Here is an 18739-nt window from a genome sequence, read left to right on the forward strand (position 1 = left end):
CTTTAGCTCACTTCGCCACCCCAGTTCAGACACAGCTATATGCAAATCAGTCTTGACCCTGTGCCTCATGGTACCCCCTGGTGCTTCAAGTCAAACCAGAGCATGTGTTTAATTACAGGAATGCTCGATTCCCCACACAGTTGGTATATTTTTATCGTTATGTTCAAGTCCCCACTAAGATAGTGTGTTATTATAGCGATGTTTAAGTTCCCACAGAGATAGTGCATGAAGATGCTTGTCTTGAAGTCCTCATTAAAATAGGGCCCGATTCACAAAGGTAAATTTCGACCAAAAGTCTAACTTTACTACATTTCAGTATTCACAAAGCTCCATACAGAGAATGCTAAGCTGATTATGTTCAAGCCAAAACAGAGCTTGCATGTAATTACAGGAATGGTCAAGTCCCCACAGAGATGGTGTGCGACCATAGTATTACCACGGTCACCACAGATAATGTGTGTGATTATAGACATGCCCAGGTCCTCACAGAGAAAGTGTGTGATTATAGAGATGTCAAGATCCCTACAGAGATGGTGTGTGATTATAGAGATGTCAAGATCCCTACAGAGATGGTGTGTGATTATAGAGATGTCTAGATCCCTACAAAGACAGTGTGTGATTATAGAGATGCCGAGGTCCCCACAGAGATAGTGTGTGATTATAGACATGCCCAGGTCCCCACAAAGATATTGTGTGATTATAGACATGCCCCGGTCCCCACAGAGAAAGTGTATGATTATAGAGATGTGAAGATTCCTACAGAGGTAGTGTGTGATTATAGAGATGTCAAGATCCCTACAAAGACAGTGTATGATTATAGAGATGCTGAGGTCCCCACAGAGATAGTGTGTAATTATAGACATGCCCAGGTCCCCACAGAGATAGTGTGTGATTATAGAGATGCACAGGTCCCCACAGAGATAGTGTGTGAATATAGACATGCCCAGGTCCTCACAAAGATAGTGTGTGATTATAGACATGCCCAGGTCCCCACAGAGATAGTGTGTGAATATAGACATGCCAAGGTCCCCACAGAGATAGTGTGTGGGTATAGAGATGTCGAGGTCCCTACAGAGATAGTGTGTAATTATAGACATGCACAGGTCCCCACAGAGATAGTGTGTGAGTATAGACATGCACAGGTCCCCACAGAGATAGTGTGTGAATATAGACGTGCCCAGGTCCCCACAGAGATAGTGTGTGATTATAGACATGCACAGGACCCCACAGAGATAGTGTGTGATTATAGACATGCACAGGTCCCCACAGAGATGGTGTGTGACTATAATATTACCACGGTTGTCAAAAAGAATATGTGTGATCATAGACATGCCCAGGTCCCCTCAAAAACCTACGCCCACTTAAACCCGAAAAATTCACTTGCCACTCAAAAACCCATACCCACCATAAAAAAAGCCATTGTGGCCCAAATACCCATACAAACACTAAACCTTAAATGATTTCATTACAAGACCAGAGGCTACCATTATGCATATTTCTTTTAATGCTAACTCCAAGCAGCCACTTGGAAGCAATACATCATAAAGAGAAACAGACCTAGAATAGAATCTTCCAGATGTACAATAGCCATTCACATAGGATAGTCTGCCTTTTTTAAATGTGGCTCCAGGCAGATAAGTACATTTTCTCTTCACTTTCATGTATGACCTGTATCTTCTAGAATGGGCAACTACATGTGTATGTATGTTTTCTCAATTCAATTTGTATACCTTTCTGAATAGACTTATGCCTCTTTGACCTCAAACTCTTCTTAAATTTTGGCTCACACCTAATTGATTTCCAACTTTTGGAAATCCTGCTCCCCCCACTCTCCGCCCTCACCCTGGACCTCACATTGCATTTCCACCCAATAACGGACCGAAATACAGACAAGTTGGGAACCCATAACAAAAATCAATAATTAAAATTAAAATAAAATATTTAACCCATCTGTAGTTGAGGGGCTACCTGGGCAGTAAATCAACAGCTGATCGCTCACAAGCATATCCGATGTCAGGAAGTCTGGCAGTTGGACACTCCTGTGATCAGCTGCTAACTGCGACCGCAAATACTCAAACTATTTTTACTCCAAATACCTCATTTTACAGTAAAGGAGCATAAACTGTAAAAGACCTGATGTAACAATGCATTAATTTACATAAGCTCCTCTAAATCCCTAATTTACATAAGCTCTTCTGAACCTTACTAATAAATCAGATTGCCTACCTTCCAAGTCATCTATATAGATTACTAACTACTACAACCCGTGAAGGAGTATAAAATCCAACATGTCTGATGTAGAATCAGATGGCCTTGAGGTACTTACCCCTAACATCAATAATGAAGAAATGAAAAAGATAACTCAACAAGAGTTGCACTCCTGCATGCGCAACACACTCAATCAGGTCATGTCAACCAAAAAACCCTTAATAGAGAAAGAAGATGGCACTATTGAAACACAGAAAGGCCAAAAAGTGGAATACAATAAAAAAAAGGGGGCACAAGATTAAAGAGAAAAAACAACTTTGAAAGAGCAAGCCCCATGAGCACATTGGGAGCTCTAAGCACCTCAAATAATTTGGTAGGTCTACGCACCTCATCGTATAAAGGAGGTCTAAGCACCTCAAACTGTAAGGGAGGTCTACGTACCTCAAAAGTATCAGGTGTTCTTAGCGACACAGCCTATCAAAGTGTCCAAAGCGGTACACAATATCTAAGTGCTCGTCCTGATACACAAGATCTTGAAATTGCACCACAAGGAGACCAAAACATGAACCCGTTGGATGAATAATTCCTTTACCTAGACCAGGATGATTTAGACTTTGAGAGTCCCCTATCAGAGGAAGAGCTCCCTTCATCCTCTAAAGAAATTCTAACCAGCCCACTGGGTGAGGGGATGTTCTCTCCACATAATATCAGAGCTCAGAATGGTGGCCCCAAGGTCCAGTGGTTCAAGAAAAGGTATGCCTGACACCCAACCTCGACCCAGAATTATTCAAATTCCTATTCAAAGTGGGTAGAGACCCCAGGAAGGGCATGAAAAGGTAACTGAAGGCCTGCCAGGATTGCATGCTTGATATTTTAGGCCCGCTGACTAGAATAATTGATATGGCGGAAGACAGCCATATTAACGGTACCCTGATAGACTTGGATCAACTAAGAAAAGAGGATGGAGTCAGAAAACTCTGATCCTATTAGGGAACGCAAATGCAGGGATAAATGCATACGACGAAGAGTAGTCCTTACCAAGATCAACCCTGAGTTGAGAGACCTGGCTGACAAAGAAGCCTCCGCAAACCCCAAAAGACTCTTATTTGGAGAGGACATGATCAAGATCTTAGGCAAATATGTCACAACCTCCACAGCCCTAGTCAAAGCTCAGAACAGCATGCGTCGAGTATTCAACCCTAGTGTTTTTGCCAGACCTGACAGAAGGGGACGCTCTGCCGGCGGTGTCCAACAAACACCCTACTACAGACAATGAGGATTATGTCAACTCAGATTTTTTTTAAAGACTTGGAAAACAATTACACAAGACCCCTGGGTTTTAGAAACCATTCAAGGTTTAAAAATATAATTTTTGAAAACACTGACACAATCCTCACTCCCAAGGAACCTAGTACTGATCACAGAACAGAAAATAGTAGAGGAAGAGGTAATGCCCATGATAGAGTACGGAGCATTTATATAAGTACCATGGGATCATATGAAATTGGTAAGCACTATCTTTCTGGTAGAGAAAAAAGACAAGGGTTGAAGACCAGTCCTAAACCTGAGCGAACTGAACAAATATCTCATCTACAAACACTTCAAAATGGATGGTATCTACCTCCTGAGAGACATACTTCTAGAAAAGGACTGGCTAGTGAAGTTGGACTTGAAAGGTGCCTACTTCACAATCACCATGGCCTCAGAGTTCCAACCATACCTCCAATTCACATGGAACTGTTGTCTATTCCAATTCCAAGCTCTCCCTTTTGAGCTATATTCTGCTCCCTGGTGTTTCACCAAGGTATTGAGAGCTATAGCATCCTTCTTGAGAGAAAGAGAGATATGACTGATAGTCGATCTCAACGACATTCTCATTATATACCAACTATCAGATTCTTCAAGACCTGAATACAGCAGTAAATCTCTTAGAGAGCCTTGGCTTCATAATAAACAACAAAAAAGCTATCTATCATGAATCCCTCAAAAACTCTGGAATTATTGGGAATCACTGTAGACACTTTTGCTACTACCCAAGAAGAAAATCATGAAAATACGCAAAGAAATACGACTTGTATTGAAACGAGACCTATTGTCCCTGAGAGAACTAGCCAAACTCCTGGGCCTCCTATCTTCCTATATCCAAGCTATCTTTCCAGGACCTTTACATTATCTAGCCCTTCGAAGAGTGAAGGTAAAATCCCGCCATGCTGGACTATGGTGCGGAGACAAAGTAACCCTAGACCACAAAGCCAAACCAGAACTGAACTGGTGGTTAGAGAATCTAGATGCCTGGAATGGCAAAGCCGTTTTCGGAAATTCCTCAGAATCCATTCTAGAGTCAGATGTGAGCCATCATGGCTGGGGAGCTTGCTTACAGAACCAGAACATGGGAGGTCTATGGTCCTATACAGAGAGCTCACACCACAGAAACTACCTAGAGTCAACTTCTGGCCTTTACGCTCTGATGAGCTTCAAACAATCCCTAAAAGGCAGATTGGTTATTATAAAAATGGACAACATATCAGCTGTGGCATACATAAATTGCTTATGGGGTAAAAAATCCTCAGACCTATCAAATCTAGCCAAAAATCTCTGGATGTTCTGTCTAGAACACAAGATAGCCCTAAAAGCAGCATACTTACCAGGAAAAAGCAACATCACTGCTGACTGGAATTCAAGATTCCTCCTAGCCCACAGCAACAGGAAACTCAACGTGAAAGCCTTCAGAACTTTAAATCAGTTCTGGGGCCCTGTGAAAGTAGATCTTTTCGCAAGCAGACTGACATCCCAACTGCACAAATATTTCAGCTTGCCCGACCCCGGTGCTCAAGCCGTCAATGCTCTTCTCCAGCCTAGAAAAGAATTCGAGCATATGCATTTCCCCCATTTGCAATGACCCAGGGAGTCTTCCGGAACGTTAGGCAAGACCAATGCTCATTATTACCAATAACCCCTTTCTGGCCCTCCCAGGCATGGTTTCCGATGAGCTTGGAATTAGCCTGTGAAATACCTTTTCTACTTCCACCCGCAGAAGGCCTTATAGGAGACATCCTGCAAGAGTCATGGGCTCCTGGAACCCACTAGATGCAACAGCATCTGGAGAACTTGGGTACGCTGGTGCCTGGAGAGGAACCTGAATTCTGTGGAGGCTACTATTGTACACGTAGCAAACTTTTTAGTTTAACAATATGAGTGAGGGCTTACTTACAGATCAATTAATTGCTACAGATGCTGTAATAAATGGCAAGACCATAGGGAAAAATGCCACAATATGCAGGATTATGAAAGGTATCAAACCAAGGAGACCACCTAAACCTAAATATGAAACCCTATGGGATGTTAACACCTTCGCTGCTATTGATATTTTCCTCCTGTGCTGATATTTCATCACTCCCATTGTTCATGACGAGCTCAGCTCATCATCAGCACAGCTCCACTGTGCCTCATGACGAGCTGAGCTCGTCTAGCATCGAAGGGGTTAAGTTACTACTATGCCCTTTCACTACCTGGCCTGAGAACAGAAACCTAGATAAGAAGAGACTTTCCATAAAACTAGCATTTCTACTCTGCCTACTCTCTTGCCGTAGAGTACCAGACGTTAAAACACTAGAAGGATCTCAGAGTCTATGATGCATTTGGTGTCAATTTCGAAATTATTAAGAGAACTAAGTCAATATCAGATACAATTTTCAACACAAAGTTTAACGCGTGCAAAAAACCTTGTGTGGTAGAATGTATGAAATAATAAGATGCAAGAATAAGCGAACATCATGCGAATGGTGTTAATCAATTACTTATCCCTTTTGTGAAACCCTTCAAACCCATTACATCAGATTCTATAGCAAGATGGGTTCAATAAGCAATGCAATCAGCTGGTATCTACCTAAAAGATTCCAGGTAAACTCATAAGGGGCGTTAAGGCTAGCGAATCACTTTTAAAAGGGGGTAAACTAGATGACATTCTTAAAGCAGCTGTTTGGTCAAATTCTAATACTCTTGCTAAACACTATTGTAAACCTATTAAACATATGTCAGATGTCGTATTACTAAACTACCAACATGCATACTGGTAGCCTCCGGTCTTGTAATGAAATTGCGATTCTCCTAATAACATGACAAGAGAATCTGGATTTCATTAAAGACACAGAGGATAACATTATCCTACCCTTGCCCTCCCGTGGGTGGATACATGAATTACTGAACAATAGATGCATAATTTATGATACAACCTTTATTCATTGTATTGTTGAAAATTTCATACAACCTTTATTCAAAGTATTGTTGAAAGTTTCATAAAATCTTTTTTCAATGGATTGTTAAAAATGTCATATAACTGGCCCGCTTTGATATTACGCCTTTCTCAGTTACATGACAACAGAGCACTTATACTCTCTTATTTCAGATAATTCAACATAACTGATTCATCTATACTGCTGTTTCCACACGGAAGATGTTCAGAAAGAATTAACTCTGTGTTCCCTTCATTCAATCTTCATTATTTCTATCCATTTGGAATACACACAAAAAAAGAAAGAAAATTCTACACAGAAGAAGACTTGCCTTATTACCTCATATACAGAAGAGGCAGACTATCCTATGTGCATGGCTATTGTACATCTGGAAGATTCTATTCTAGATCTGTTTCACATTATGATGTATTGCTTCTAAGTGGCTGCTTGGAGTTAGCAATAAAGGAAATATGCATAATGTTAGCCACCGTGTCTTTAATGAAATCCAGATTCTCTTGTCATGTTATTAGGAAAATTGCGATTCATTACCCCCATACCAGCCCTAAACCTTGAATGTTCCATTGCCACCCAAAAAGCATGCCCACTCTAAATCCTAAAAAATCAGTTTCCACCCACCCTAAACCTTAAAAACCCTTGTGACCCAAAAACCTGTACACACTGTAAAATCTACAACATCACAAAAAATCTCACACCCACACTGAACACAAATAAAAATACCTTGCCACCCATAAAACCCATACCAAGCCTGAACCCTAACAAATCTCTTACCACTCAAAAACTTACACCCACCCTAAATCCTAAAAATTCACTTGCCTTCCAAACACCCATACCCACCCTGAAAAATCCCTTGCCACCCAAAAACCTATATAAAAACTACACCCAAACGATTCATTACCAGCCAAAAACCGATGCCCAGCCTAAACCCTAAAAATTAACTTATCACCCAAAAACCCATACTCACCCGAAATCATAACATTTCCCTTGCCCCAAAAATCCACACCCACCCTAAACCTTAAAAATTCCCTTGCCACTTAAAAAACATACCCACCCTAAACCCTAAAAAATCCCTTGCCAATTAGAAACCCATGCCCACCCTAGAAATAAAAATTCCCTTGCCACCCTAAACCTTAAAAAGTCCCTTGCCTCCCAAAAAACAACATCCACTCTAATCCCTAAAAATCCCCTTATCATACAAAAACCCATACCCACCCAAAACCATAAATTTCCCTTGTCCCCAAAAATCCACACCCACTCTAAGCCTTAAAAAATCCTTTGCCACTTAAAAACCCATCCCAGCCTAAATGCGGAAAAATCCCTAACGACTCAAACACGTATACCCACCCTAAATCCTAAAATTTCACTTGCCTCCCAAAACCCATAACCACCCTGAAAAATCCCTTGTTACCCAAATACCCATATAAATACTACACCTAAACGATTCATTACCACCCGAAAACCCATACCCAGCCTAAATCCTTGAAAGTAACTTACCACCCACAAATCCATACCCACCCTAAACCCTAACAATTCCCTTATCACCTAAAAACCCATACCCAACCAAAACCATAACATTTTCCTTGCCCCCAAAAATCCACACCCACCCTAAACCTTAAAATTTCCTTTGCCACCCAAAAACCATACCCACCCTAAACAATCCCTTGCCAATCAAAAACCCAAACCCACTCTAAAAATAAAATTTCCATTGCCACCCTAAACCCTAACAAATCCCTTGCCACCCAAAGACCCATACCCACCCTAAGCCCTAAACACTCCCTTACCACCCAAAAAACGATACCCACTCTAAATCCTAAATATTGATTCCGCTAGTCTGCTTGTCTTGAGATGTTTATGTTTATGTTTACGTAATTTGTATTGCGTGACAAATACCCTAAGGCAGAGGTCTTCAAACTTTGTGATGCCGAGACCCCCTTGTAAAACCTTTTTAGGCGTAAGGACCCCCTTCCAACAAAAGTTTCTAGAAACTGGTACTCCTCATCATCAACTTTTGACAACCATAAATGCGCCTGTTAGACCTCATCACATCCGTCCATCATTCATTCACCCACACTTTCACACATCCGTCCATCAACCCTTTCATCCTTCCATCCATACATCCATCCTTCATCCATCCACCCTTTCATCCTTCCATCTATACATCCATCCTTTACCCATCCACCCTTCCATCCATCCACCCATCATTCATCCAGCCACCTTTTCACACACCCATCCATCATTCATCCATGCAACCTTTTATCCATCCATACATCCATCCACCCTTTCATCCTCCCATCCATACATCCATCCTTCATCCATCCACCCTTTCATCCATCCACCCACCCTTTCATCCATCCATCCACACATCATTCATCCCCCCACCTTTTCACACATCCATCCATGCATCATTCATCCATGCAACCTTTTATCCATCTATACATCCATCCATCCACCCTTTCATCCTTCCATCCATGCATCTATCCTTCATCCATCTATCCTTCATCCATCTATCCTTCATCCATCCATCCATACATCCATCATTCATCCATCCACCCTTTCATCCACCCTTTCATCCACCCTTTCATCCATCCATTCATCCATCATTCATCCATCCATCTTTTTACACATCCATCCAGCCATAATTCATCCATGCAACCTTTTATCCATCCAGCCATCCATCCACCCTTTCATCCATCCATCCATCCTTCATCCGTCCACCCTTCTTCCTTCTTTCCCGCTCATGGGAGGGCATCGCTGTGCCTCCCTGCTGGGCGGGTGTCACGTGTCACGGGACCCGCAGCTCCAGGCGCTTGACATCCATTGAACTCAAAGGGCTACACTACAGCCTGCTCCCCCAGGCCCCCCCTCTCAATTTGTAGTCCATTCATTGTTTCTATGAAATGATGTACTATTGCTAATATCTACCAGACGTGCAGCAAAATAGACTTACTTAGAAAATCCGTGTTCCTTTTCAGATCCAACATTCATTGATTTTTTTAAGTTACCCTTTCACATTACTATAACTTTAAATATGCTACAATACAAGAATTTTCAGCAATCGAGGAAAAATTCTGTTTTGCCACTGAAAACCTTTTAATTCAAGGAAAATGTGTTAGTATTTTTTTGGGGACTTTTGCTGTTATTTGGCACCACCACTAGATAGCGCCTGTAGTCTGCTGCCTTAGCCCGCTATATTGAGGCACCAACCCTGGTTATGTAGAGGAAGAGTGACTAATTGAACAATTCAGTAACTCAGCACAGAAGAATAAAGATTATCCCAAACTGTTAAAGCTTACCTTTAATATCAGGATAATGCTTTGCATGATGCACACTGCAGCCTGCTCCCCCAGCCCCCAGCCCCCCAGCCCCCCACCCCCTCCTGCCCAGCTCGTGTATGTGAGCCCGGCTGAAACAGCTTCAGGGACACACACACAGCCACACCCGAGTACTTGACAGGTCTTTAAAAGACCTTTTACTTGTTAATGAGGCTTGGATGTTTTTCACACCTCGGTGTGAATTAGGCCTCCGCCGTGAGCACCCTCAATCAGATCAACGCCTGAACTGCACTCTGCAGAATCTGCGACCCCCTTTCAAGGACTCCACGACCCCCCTGTGGGTCGCGCCCCACAGATTGAAGACCTCTGCCCTAAGGTGTCTCGGCACATTAAAGACTTCAATGAGAAACAACCAGCTGGTAGAATCATTGATCAAATAACCAGGTCTTCAAGGATCTGCGGAAGGAAATGAGAGTGGGACAGGGTTTGATCGCGAAGGGTAGCGAGTTCCAGAGTCTGGGGGTCGCCACCAAGAAACGTCTGTCTCCCCAGCTGGCGGTTCTGGTGCAAGGAACAGGTAGTAGGAAGGTGGAGGCTGATCGCAGCGATCTTCTATTCACATAGATCCGAAAGGCTTTCCTAAGGAAACCAGGTCCTTTCTCGTGTATGGCCTTATCGGCGATACAGAGTGCCTTAAACTTAATCCTGCTCCTGATTCGTAGCCAGTGGAGGTGGTGTATGGCCGAGGAGGTTGAGTGATGTTTAGGGCTACCAAGCAGGACCCTGGCCGCTGCATTCTGAATAGACTACAGCTTATTTAAGATTTGTTCTTGTGAGTTGAGGAAGAGGGCATTACTATAATCGATTTTGTAAAAGACCAGGGTGGTGATCAATGTTTTACCTGCTGAGGCTGGAAGATAAGGAAGCAGCTTTTTAATTTTTCTCAGCATGTAAAAAGAGGACGAGACCACGGTGTTCACGTGATGTTTAAAAGACAACTTGTTGTCGAACATGACTCCTAGGTTTCTGACCTTGGTCACCGGGACCGGAGGGGGTCCCATCTGCTTTGGCCACCAAATGGGAGACCAGTCCGGAGAGAGGTTGCCAAAGGTCATCACCTCGGCCTTATCATAGTTTAGTTTCAAGCAGTTCCTCGCCATCCAGGAGCAGATGGCTAGCATCCCCTCCTGGAATCTCGAGGCAACTGCTGGACCATCCCTATTTACAGCCAGCACCAACTGAGTGTCATCCGCGTAGGTGGTTAGAGACAACCCATGTGCCTTTATGACCCTCGCCAAGTCCGCTACATACATATAAAATAATGTAGGGCTTAACGAGGAACCCTGGGGCACCCCGCAGGGTAAGGTGAAGAAGGGTGAGTAAAATTCCCCTAGCCTAACTGCCTGCGTACGGTTAGCCATTAAGGATGTGAGGAGTTTTTTGGCCAGATGGTTGACCCCCAGGGATGCGACACGGTCGATCAATATGGAGTGATCGACCGTGTCGAAGGCTGCAGACAGATCAAGAAGTATAAGGACTGCAGCCCCTCCTTGGTCTAGAATGGCCCTGATTTCATCAGAGGCCTTTATCAGGGCAGTTTCTGTTCCGTGGCCCTTCCTGAAACCAAATTGAGTGTCATCCAGTAGTTGATGCGTGTCGATGAACTCAGAATGCTGCTGGTTCATAACAGACTCAAAGATTTCGGCAGGGAAGGGAAGACAGGCGATGGGTCTGTAGTTAGCTGAATCTCCGGGGTCAAGAGAGGGTTTTTTTAGCAGTGGTTTGATAACTGCTTTTTTCCATATTTCTGGGTAAATCCCTGTTTGAAAAATGGAATTGCAAATGTCCGTCAGAGGAGGCGTAATGACCTCTGTGATGGAGTTGGATATAGAGGATGGGCAAGAATCTAAGGGGAGCCTGACCTAATTGCAGTGGTGAGTTTACTGATTTGTTGTACCGAGACTGCGTGAAAGGAGGAAAAGGTAGGCATCTGTGAAAGAGACGGAGGATGGGGAGCTTCCGGACCTTTGGGGGAGGAAAAGGTGGAGTATATTTTGGTAACTTTGGTTGCAAAGAAGGTGGCTACGGAATTACAAAGATCTTTGCCTCAATGGAGGGGCCTGAGGGGGGATCAGCAAGGAGATTAACAACTTGGAATAGCTTCTTGGCTGAGTTCTGAGCAGACTCAATCTGAGATGAGAAATAGGCGCTCTTGTGTGTAACGATAGATCTTTTGTATATCGCCAGGGCACTTTTGTATGTGAGTTTATCTACGGAGGTATAGTGCTTTCGCCAGTGTCTCTCAAGGTTCCTACAGTATTGTCTGTGCAGTCTCAGGTCCTCCGTGAACCATGGCGCAGATGGTGCTGCGCGATTAGGTGAAATACGTTTGGACGGGACTAACTGATTAGCCGCCTCCAAGATCCATTTGTGGTATCTTTTGGACCCTAGACTAGGGTCGGAAGAGGCCTCGTAGGGGGAATTGATAAGCGTAGTGGAGAGCAGTGAGATATCAAGGTTCTTCCAAACTCTGGTTTTCTTGGGAACATGGGTTTTGGGCTGAGGGGGGTTGGAATTATGAACTGGCATGGTAAAGACAACCGCAAAGTGACCTGACCACGCTAAAGGGAGGATAGTAAGCAGCGAGATGTCCTTATTGTTGGTGAATAGGCCATCAAGAGTGTGTCCTGCTTGGTGGGTAGGGCCGGTGACTAATTGTTGAAGTCCTACTGATTGAAGATCAGTGATTAAATTAGGAGTGTCTTTGTAATCTGCGGCCACTAAGTGAAAATTAAAATCTCCCAGAATCATGTAGTCAGGGAGTTCTAGGGTTAACTCTGTGAATTGGTCTAGAGCTGCAAGAAAGCGTGTGCGTGGACCGGGGGGACGATATAGCAGGATGCCTTTAAAGGCTTGGTTGTGGTTAAGGGATATGGCGTAGGCCAAGGCCTCACAGTCTGAACGATGGCTAGGTTCTATTTTAACCGAATATGTGGCCTTGTAAATAATAGCTAGGCCGCCTCCCTTACCCACGGCTCTGTCAAATCTTGCCACACCGAAGCCTTCAGGGGTGGCCGCACAGAAATCTGGGCCAGAGGCCGCATCCCCCCATGATTCTGTGATGAAAAGAATATCTAGTTCCTGGTCAATGATACACTCCCTGATTTCCAGATGATTTTTGGGAAGGGATCGAGCATTGATCAGTGCCATGCGGTAGGGAGGTCTGGGATTCTGGATTTTAGGCAGGGGACAAGAAACTGAAAGGGGAGAGGGGATAGTGAAAGCACAACCTGGGCAGATTTCAGGAACTAAGGTGCAGGAAGTAGGGAGTGGCAGTGTCTTACACCGTTGATTGGTCTTACCGATGTTAAGATCCATTAGGCGTCTGGAGGAGTAGCGCAGAGGAGTGCAAGTAGGGTGGGGGATCTTAGGACCAGGGGATGTGGCCCTGAGCCGGGTACAGGCGCGGACGGGGGGCGCAGACGGGCTTGCCTTAGGCGCGCCCGCTGCGCGCGTCCACTGCGCGATCTCGAAGTGGCCTGCATTAATAGTCCTAGTGGGAGGAGACAGGGGGCGTGTCTCGCTCTCTCCCCGTTCCGCCCTCCACTCAAGCAGCTCTGGGCTGTGGTGGACCGGGGTCGGAGCGGGAGGCGTGCGGCGGTGGGGGCTGTGATCTAGAGGGTAACAGGGCTCGAGGATACCAGGTAAGGTTAAAAAGCGCGTTACCAGCTGCTATTTAAGAAATAACAATGCACTGCAATTCTAAAAGCAAAGCAACAGCCAGCGAGGTTTTAAATCAGAGATCGCTGTAACACAACACACACATCAGGGTACGGCCACACAACACGGCGGCCAAGTAGTCTGAGCCCGGCGCGAGGCTATGAGCCTGATGTAGATCAGCTGTGTTGGGAGGGCGTGTCTCGCTCTCTCCCCGTTCCGCCCTCCACTCAAGCAGCCCTGGGCTGTGGTGGACCGGGGTCGGAGCGGGAGGCGTGCAGCGGTGGGGGCTGTGATCTAGAGGGTAACAGGGCTCAAGGATACCAGGTAAGGTTAAAAAGCGCTTTACCAGCTGCTATTTAAGAAATAACAATGCGCTGCAATTCTAAAAGCAAAGCAACAACCAGCGAGGTTTTAAATCAGAGATCGCTGTAAAACAACACACACATCCGGGTACGGCCACACAACACGGCGCCCAAGTAGTCTTGTATCCAGGGAGATTGGCGTGGCAATAATGTGAGCAGAGGATGGAGTCAAACAGGTTTTGGGCAGGAAGAGCAGGACTGGTGATCAGTCTTGTAGCAAATCCCAAATTTCTGTGGCATGCTTAAAACAACAACATGTGTATTTGTAAAGCGCACGTTCATCCAGAAGGGTATCTTGATGCAGAATAACAGACGTTCATTTTTACACAATGGTACCCATTTTATCGACCAAAGATGTTACCATGAGGTCAAACACAGGTTCCTACAGTGGATGCATTCGTCCATTAAGCCACCAGACTCAGTAGTTTAGTAACTACATGAAGCCCTATCAACCAAAGTGACAGTGCTCCATCTGGAATCAAGACAATGTGAACAGGTGGAGCTGCAGTCCTGAAGGCAGGAAAATACTGCCATAGCAAAGGACTCCCACCTGCCTTAAGGCTGTGACTGTTGAAAACTAGTGACAACTGCAAAGGTCTGTTGTGCTATTTTGCATCCATCAATAAAGTCCTGAGATGTGAGTTTGCTGCCCTCAATCCCACGCCCACTGGCTGAGGCATTGACTGTGCGACTGTGAATGGTGAGCACCACTAACTCCTGTGCTGTTCTGCATCTCAACAAACAGGTAACAGGAGGCCTAAATCTAGACACTGAGAGATTGTGTCTGGGACTCTGCTGAACCCCCAGTGATGTGTACAGTATATCATTCTGCTGTGAAATGAAAGTGCTTCTCTTTTTAATAAGGCAAGCTCTGGACTGAATAGAGCATCACTTTCTCATAAATGAGACCGAAAAAGTTGCGGTTCAAAACCATTCACTTAAATGTTCCTACCAAAATGAATAATTCACTCTTCACCATCTGTATTTCCAGCGTTGAATGTTTCGTTTAAATGGACTTTATAAAGACATATAGAATTGCAAATGAAATCATTTGTTTTTGCTAAATCATTAATTATGCTTTGCTTGCAAATGATTTGGTGTGGGTTTATTAAATTCAAATTGCTGCTGTCATCGCTGATCATCATATTAATAAACATTTTATAACTTTGATATTTATTGTAAAATTTAAATTTTGATACCAGCAGCTTGAAACGTCAGAGCATTTTACATGTGGAGAAAGAGCGTTAAAGTTTGTCACCAAGCAGAAAAACATCATATAGTGTTGTAAACCTGGGAACACCTAGCTATGTCTCCTTGAGTATTTACCTCTGAAGTAGGCATGGTATTTTCTAATCGTTAAAGATTTGAAGGTATGCAGTTCTGAAAAAGTTCGTTTTTCACAAGCTGTAAACGTGCATGCCCTGCTTAAATCAATTCAAGGCTTCCCCAGTCAGTTAAAGCCGATATTTTTTTCTGCTAAACTCGGCTCCAGAGAGCTTCCTTTGAGAAGCAGAAACCAGCAGAAGACATCAGCCCCACTGGCTCCCCCCGCCCCCATCTACAGCCCCCTGCTGCAGGTGAGCCCAAGGAATGCTCACTCTGTATAGACGCTGGTGCCGGGGTGTGAACAGGCCTGAATGGAGCCGAGAGCGTCAAGCGCTCGGCCCTTTGTTATGCTGAACTTGGGTCAGAAGCATTCACACCTAACCCTGGGCCTGGCCGTGGGCCTGGGCCATCCCCATGACAACAGAGCGCGAGGAGAGGCTCCCAACTTGCATATGACAGGTGAGCTGGGAGGGCTGGTGCAATGAATACCGCGCCTACATATTTCTGGTTAGGACAGTTAGCCGAGAATGAAGACCGGTAACACATGCCTGGGCATTTCAGTAACTAGCACTTTTGGAAACCCAACCAAAACTACTAGCATCTGCACGACAATTTCAAGAATATAATGAAATTCCCATACAATAATTAATAACATATCCTGTGAAAGAAACATTTTTCATATTAAATTACCTAAACAGTTCTTTAAAAACAAATCTATTTCTACTCATGCACTAACGCTGAAGTATTTTTTAAATGCACGCAATGTCAAATACATTGTATTAGTCTGAACTTTTTACATAACCTTACTTTTAGAGGTAAAATGTGTGTGATTTTCCATCTTCGGTTGCAGGCACAACTTCTCTGCATTGGCTATTTATAATATTTTTTTCGTTACAAATATAGGCTCACAAGTGCCAGAATGGAGAGAGAAATACAAGCACTAGCAAAGCCAATAGGTCCGGTCTTTTAGGGCCATATGTATGAAGCCGTTTTTGACTTGCAAAGGCCGAAATTCGCAGAATTTCGGCCTTTGCGATTCGCAAACGGCCTTTTTGCATTATTTCCAATGTATCATACAATCGCAATTTAAGGAATTGCAATAATTTGCGATTCCTTATTTTGCCATTGCATTTAAGGAATCGCAAATTTTGCGATTCCTTAAATGATATGTATGATACATTTTTGAAGTGCGAATTTGTGTTAAGGAATCGCAATTTACCACCAACTTGTAGTTGGTGGTAATTTGCGATTTCTCATAATAATGCCCTATTTGGCATTCGTGAGGGTGGTATGTGACACACATACATGCCCGTAGGACATGTATGTGTGCCACATGCACACACATGTAGACTTGAGGGGTGCAGCAGGGTGTCTTTGAGACACCCCAGCACCCTTGTAATAATTCTCAAATTGAGATTAGCAAATTGCGAATTCGCAATTAGAGAATTATTGCACCATCATTCCTATGGGCCTCCTGGCCCATAGGAATGCATTGGAAATCATTCTTTATTTGCTATTTCGCAAATTGCAAATTCGCTAATAAAGAATGATAAGGAATCGCTAAAAAATTGCGATTTTTTACATACATACCGTTTTGCGATTTCTAAATAGCGATTCGCAAAAATTCGCTATTTAGAAATCGCAAAACGATTTCATGATACATCTGGCCCTAAGTGATCAGCATCAGCAAGGAAAAAAATGGTTATTGCGCATACTGAACAGATGTTTAGATACAAAAGAAACAGCAACAGTGGTACAGTAGTCACACATCTCTATTGTTGGAGAAGCGACTGGCACGAATGGTGCTAAAAAAAATTACAACACCACTGTTACCAAAACGAGTATGTTTGGATCACTGAACCTTACTGTCCACACAAAAGAAAAAAGAGAATAGTGGAGCACTCATAGTATATCAGTTATATTGGTGTTAAAGTCCAGATACACTGAATATAATGGCTCAAAATATATGTAATGCCACTTTAGTTGGGTACTCAAATGATTTCTCCAAGACTTCCAAATGTTGCAGTAGAAAAAATATTCTTTACTTCATAATAATTCCTGCACATAAGCTGCAAGCATGTTATAGCTTTGGCTACAACAATCTTGTGATGATATCTGGAAGAAAAACAGCACTAAACCTAGAAATGAGGTTTAGGAAATAGCGCACAATTATTTTTAAATTTTTTTTCAGAGTTTATATAGCTCAAACTCAACCCGAAAGTATCAGAGCGCTTTGCAGGAGCAACAGTCGCTTACAGATGGACACATTAATTCCTTTTTTTCTTTTGTTAGGCACAGTGAGATTAAGTGATTCGCCCAGAATCACAGTATGTCGAGTGTCCTTGCAGAGACTCTAACCTGGTTCCCAAGATTCGACTTTGACCACTCTAGCCGTTAGGCCACATCCTCTCTTTCAAAAAAAATATATATATGTATTAACAGAAAGAAAAGATATATACCCAAATAATATGGAAGAAACCCTAACAGGGAGAATAGCCCCACATATGATTACATTAAGATGAGAACCTATTTATATTCCCTCATCCAACCAGAAGTGTAATAGATGATGCCATATGTAAACCACAAGTAGCTTACCATTCTCAGCTGCACCTAATAGATAGACCCATACAGAGAAAGAAGGCCCTAAACCGTGTCTGCAAATCTATCCCTAACTGCATCATCAAAAATAACACACTAAGACATTCTCTAAAACAAAAGCCCTTTAGTACCTGCAGCAGTTCAATCATCTAGTGAAAGTCACTTCTCACCCACAGTTCTTTCCTCATGACCATTAAGTCATCTCTCCTCATCTCTTATGCTGTGCTCATATCTGTTATTATAAGAACTCTTGAATCTCTATAGATAAAACTTCATAAAAGTGATTCAAACCTAGCGTAAAATGTTGTGTTGTTGGGAGTTACTTTGTACTGCTTTGCGGCAAGAGAGGATTCCATGGCTGTTGTATGGGTGTTCCCATGCAGCCCCTACTGGGAATTTATGAAAATTCCTATCTACTAACATTGGTACACAGGGTATTGCACCAAAAACACTGCAAACCTTGTGTGTGTGCTACACTATACAGCACACATCCAAAATAGGAAAAGTATGAAAGGACAGTTTTTTGTATTGGGTGGGTCCTCTTCCAAGACAATACCTATTCGTGACAGAACGCACACACGCTTACACTATGGTGCAAGGATGTGTAAATTGGGGCACAGAAGCCAAAAGTGCGCCAGCGCTGGGTAGGGCAAAACAGCGCCAAATCTTTTATAGTTAGTGCACTGTTTTGTCTTTCCTATTGACACAATGCGGTGCAGTAACTTTAGTTGTTTCACTGCATTGCACTAAAGTTAATAAGCCTGTCCCTATGTTCCCAAAAGTCTGAATGAAAAATGAACCTTAATTTAAAAATATGGAGTGTTTTAACTCTCTCTCTCCTTCCTTTGTATCAAATGAGTCTCTGTGTACTCCCCTTCCTCTGCTTGCCTCCACTCTGAGTATAGCCTACTCTAAGTTACACATCTGTCTGCTCAATTCTCTATTATTGTATTTCCGCAAAGCTGACACCTAGTTTTCATAGATCACAACTTGTCCTTCTTTG

The 18739-nt window shown here is 43.3% G+C and overlaps 2 protein-coding genes across 2 annotated transcripts in view; one reads left to right on the forward strand and one right to left on the reverse strand.

Moving 5' to 3' along the window:
- Nucleotides 1-18739, reverse strand: part of YAE1 (YAE1 maturation factor of ABCE1) — a 618218-nt gene that overhangs the window by 429438 nt on the left and 170041 nt on the right. The window lies entirely within an intron of this gene.
- The window catches only part of RALA (RAS like proto-oncogene A), a 261565-nt gene that overhangs the window by 189923 nt on the left and 52903 nt on the right, over nucleotides 1-18739 (forward strand). The gene's annotated exons all lie outside the window — the stretch shown is intronic.

Source organism: Lissotriton vulgaris, chromosome 4_1 (assembly GCF_964263255.1).
Source record: "Lissotriton vulgaris chromosome 4_1, aLisVul1.2, whole genome shotgun sequence".
In the NCBI taxonomy this organism is placed as follows: Eukaryota; Metazoa; Chordata; class Amphibia; order Caudata; family Salamandridae; genus Lissotriton; species Lissotriton vulgaris.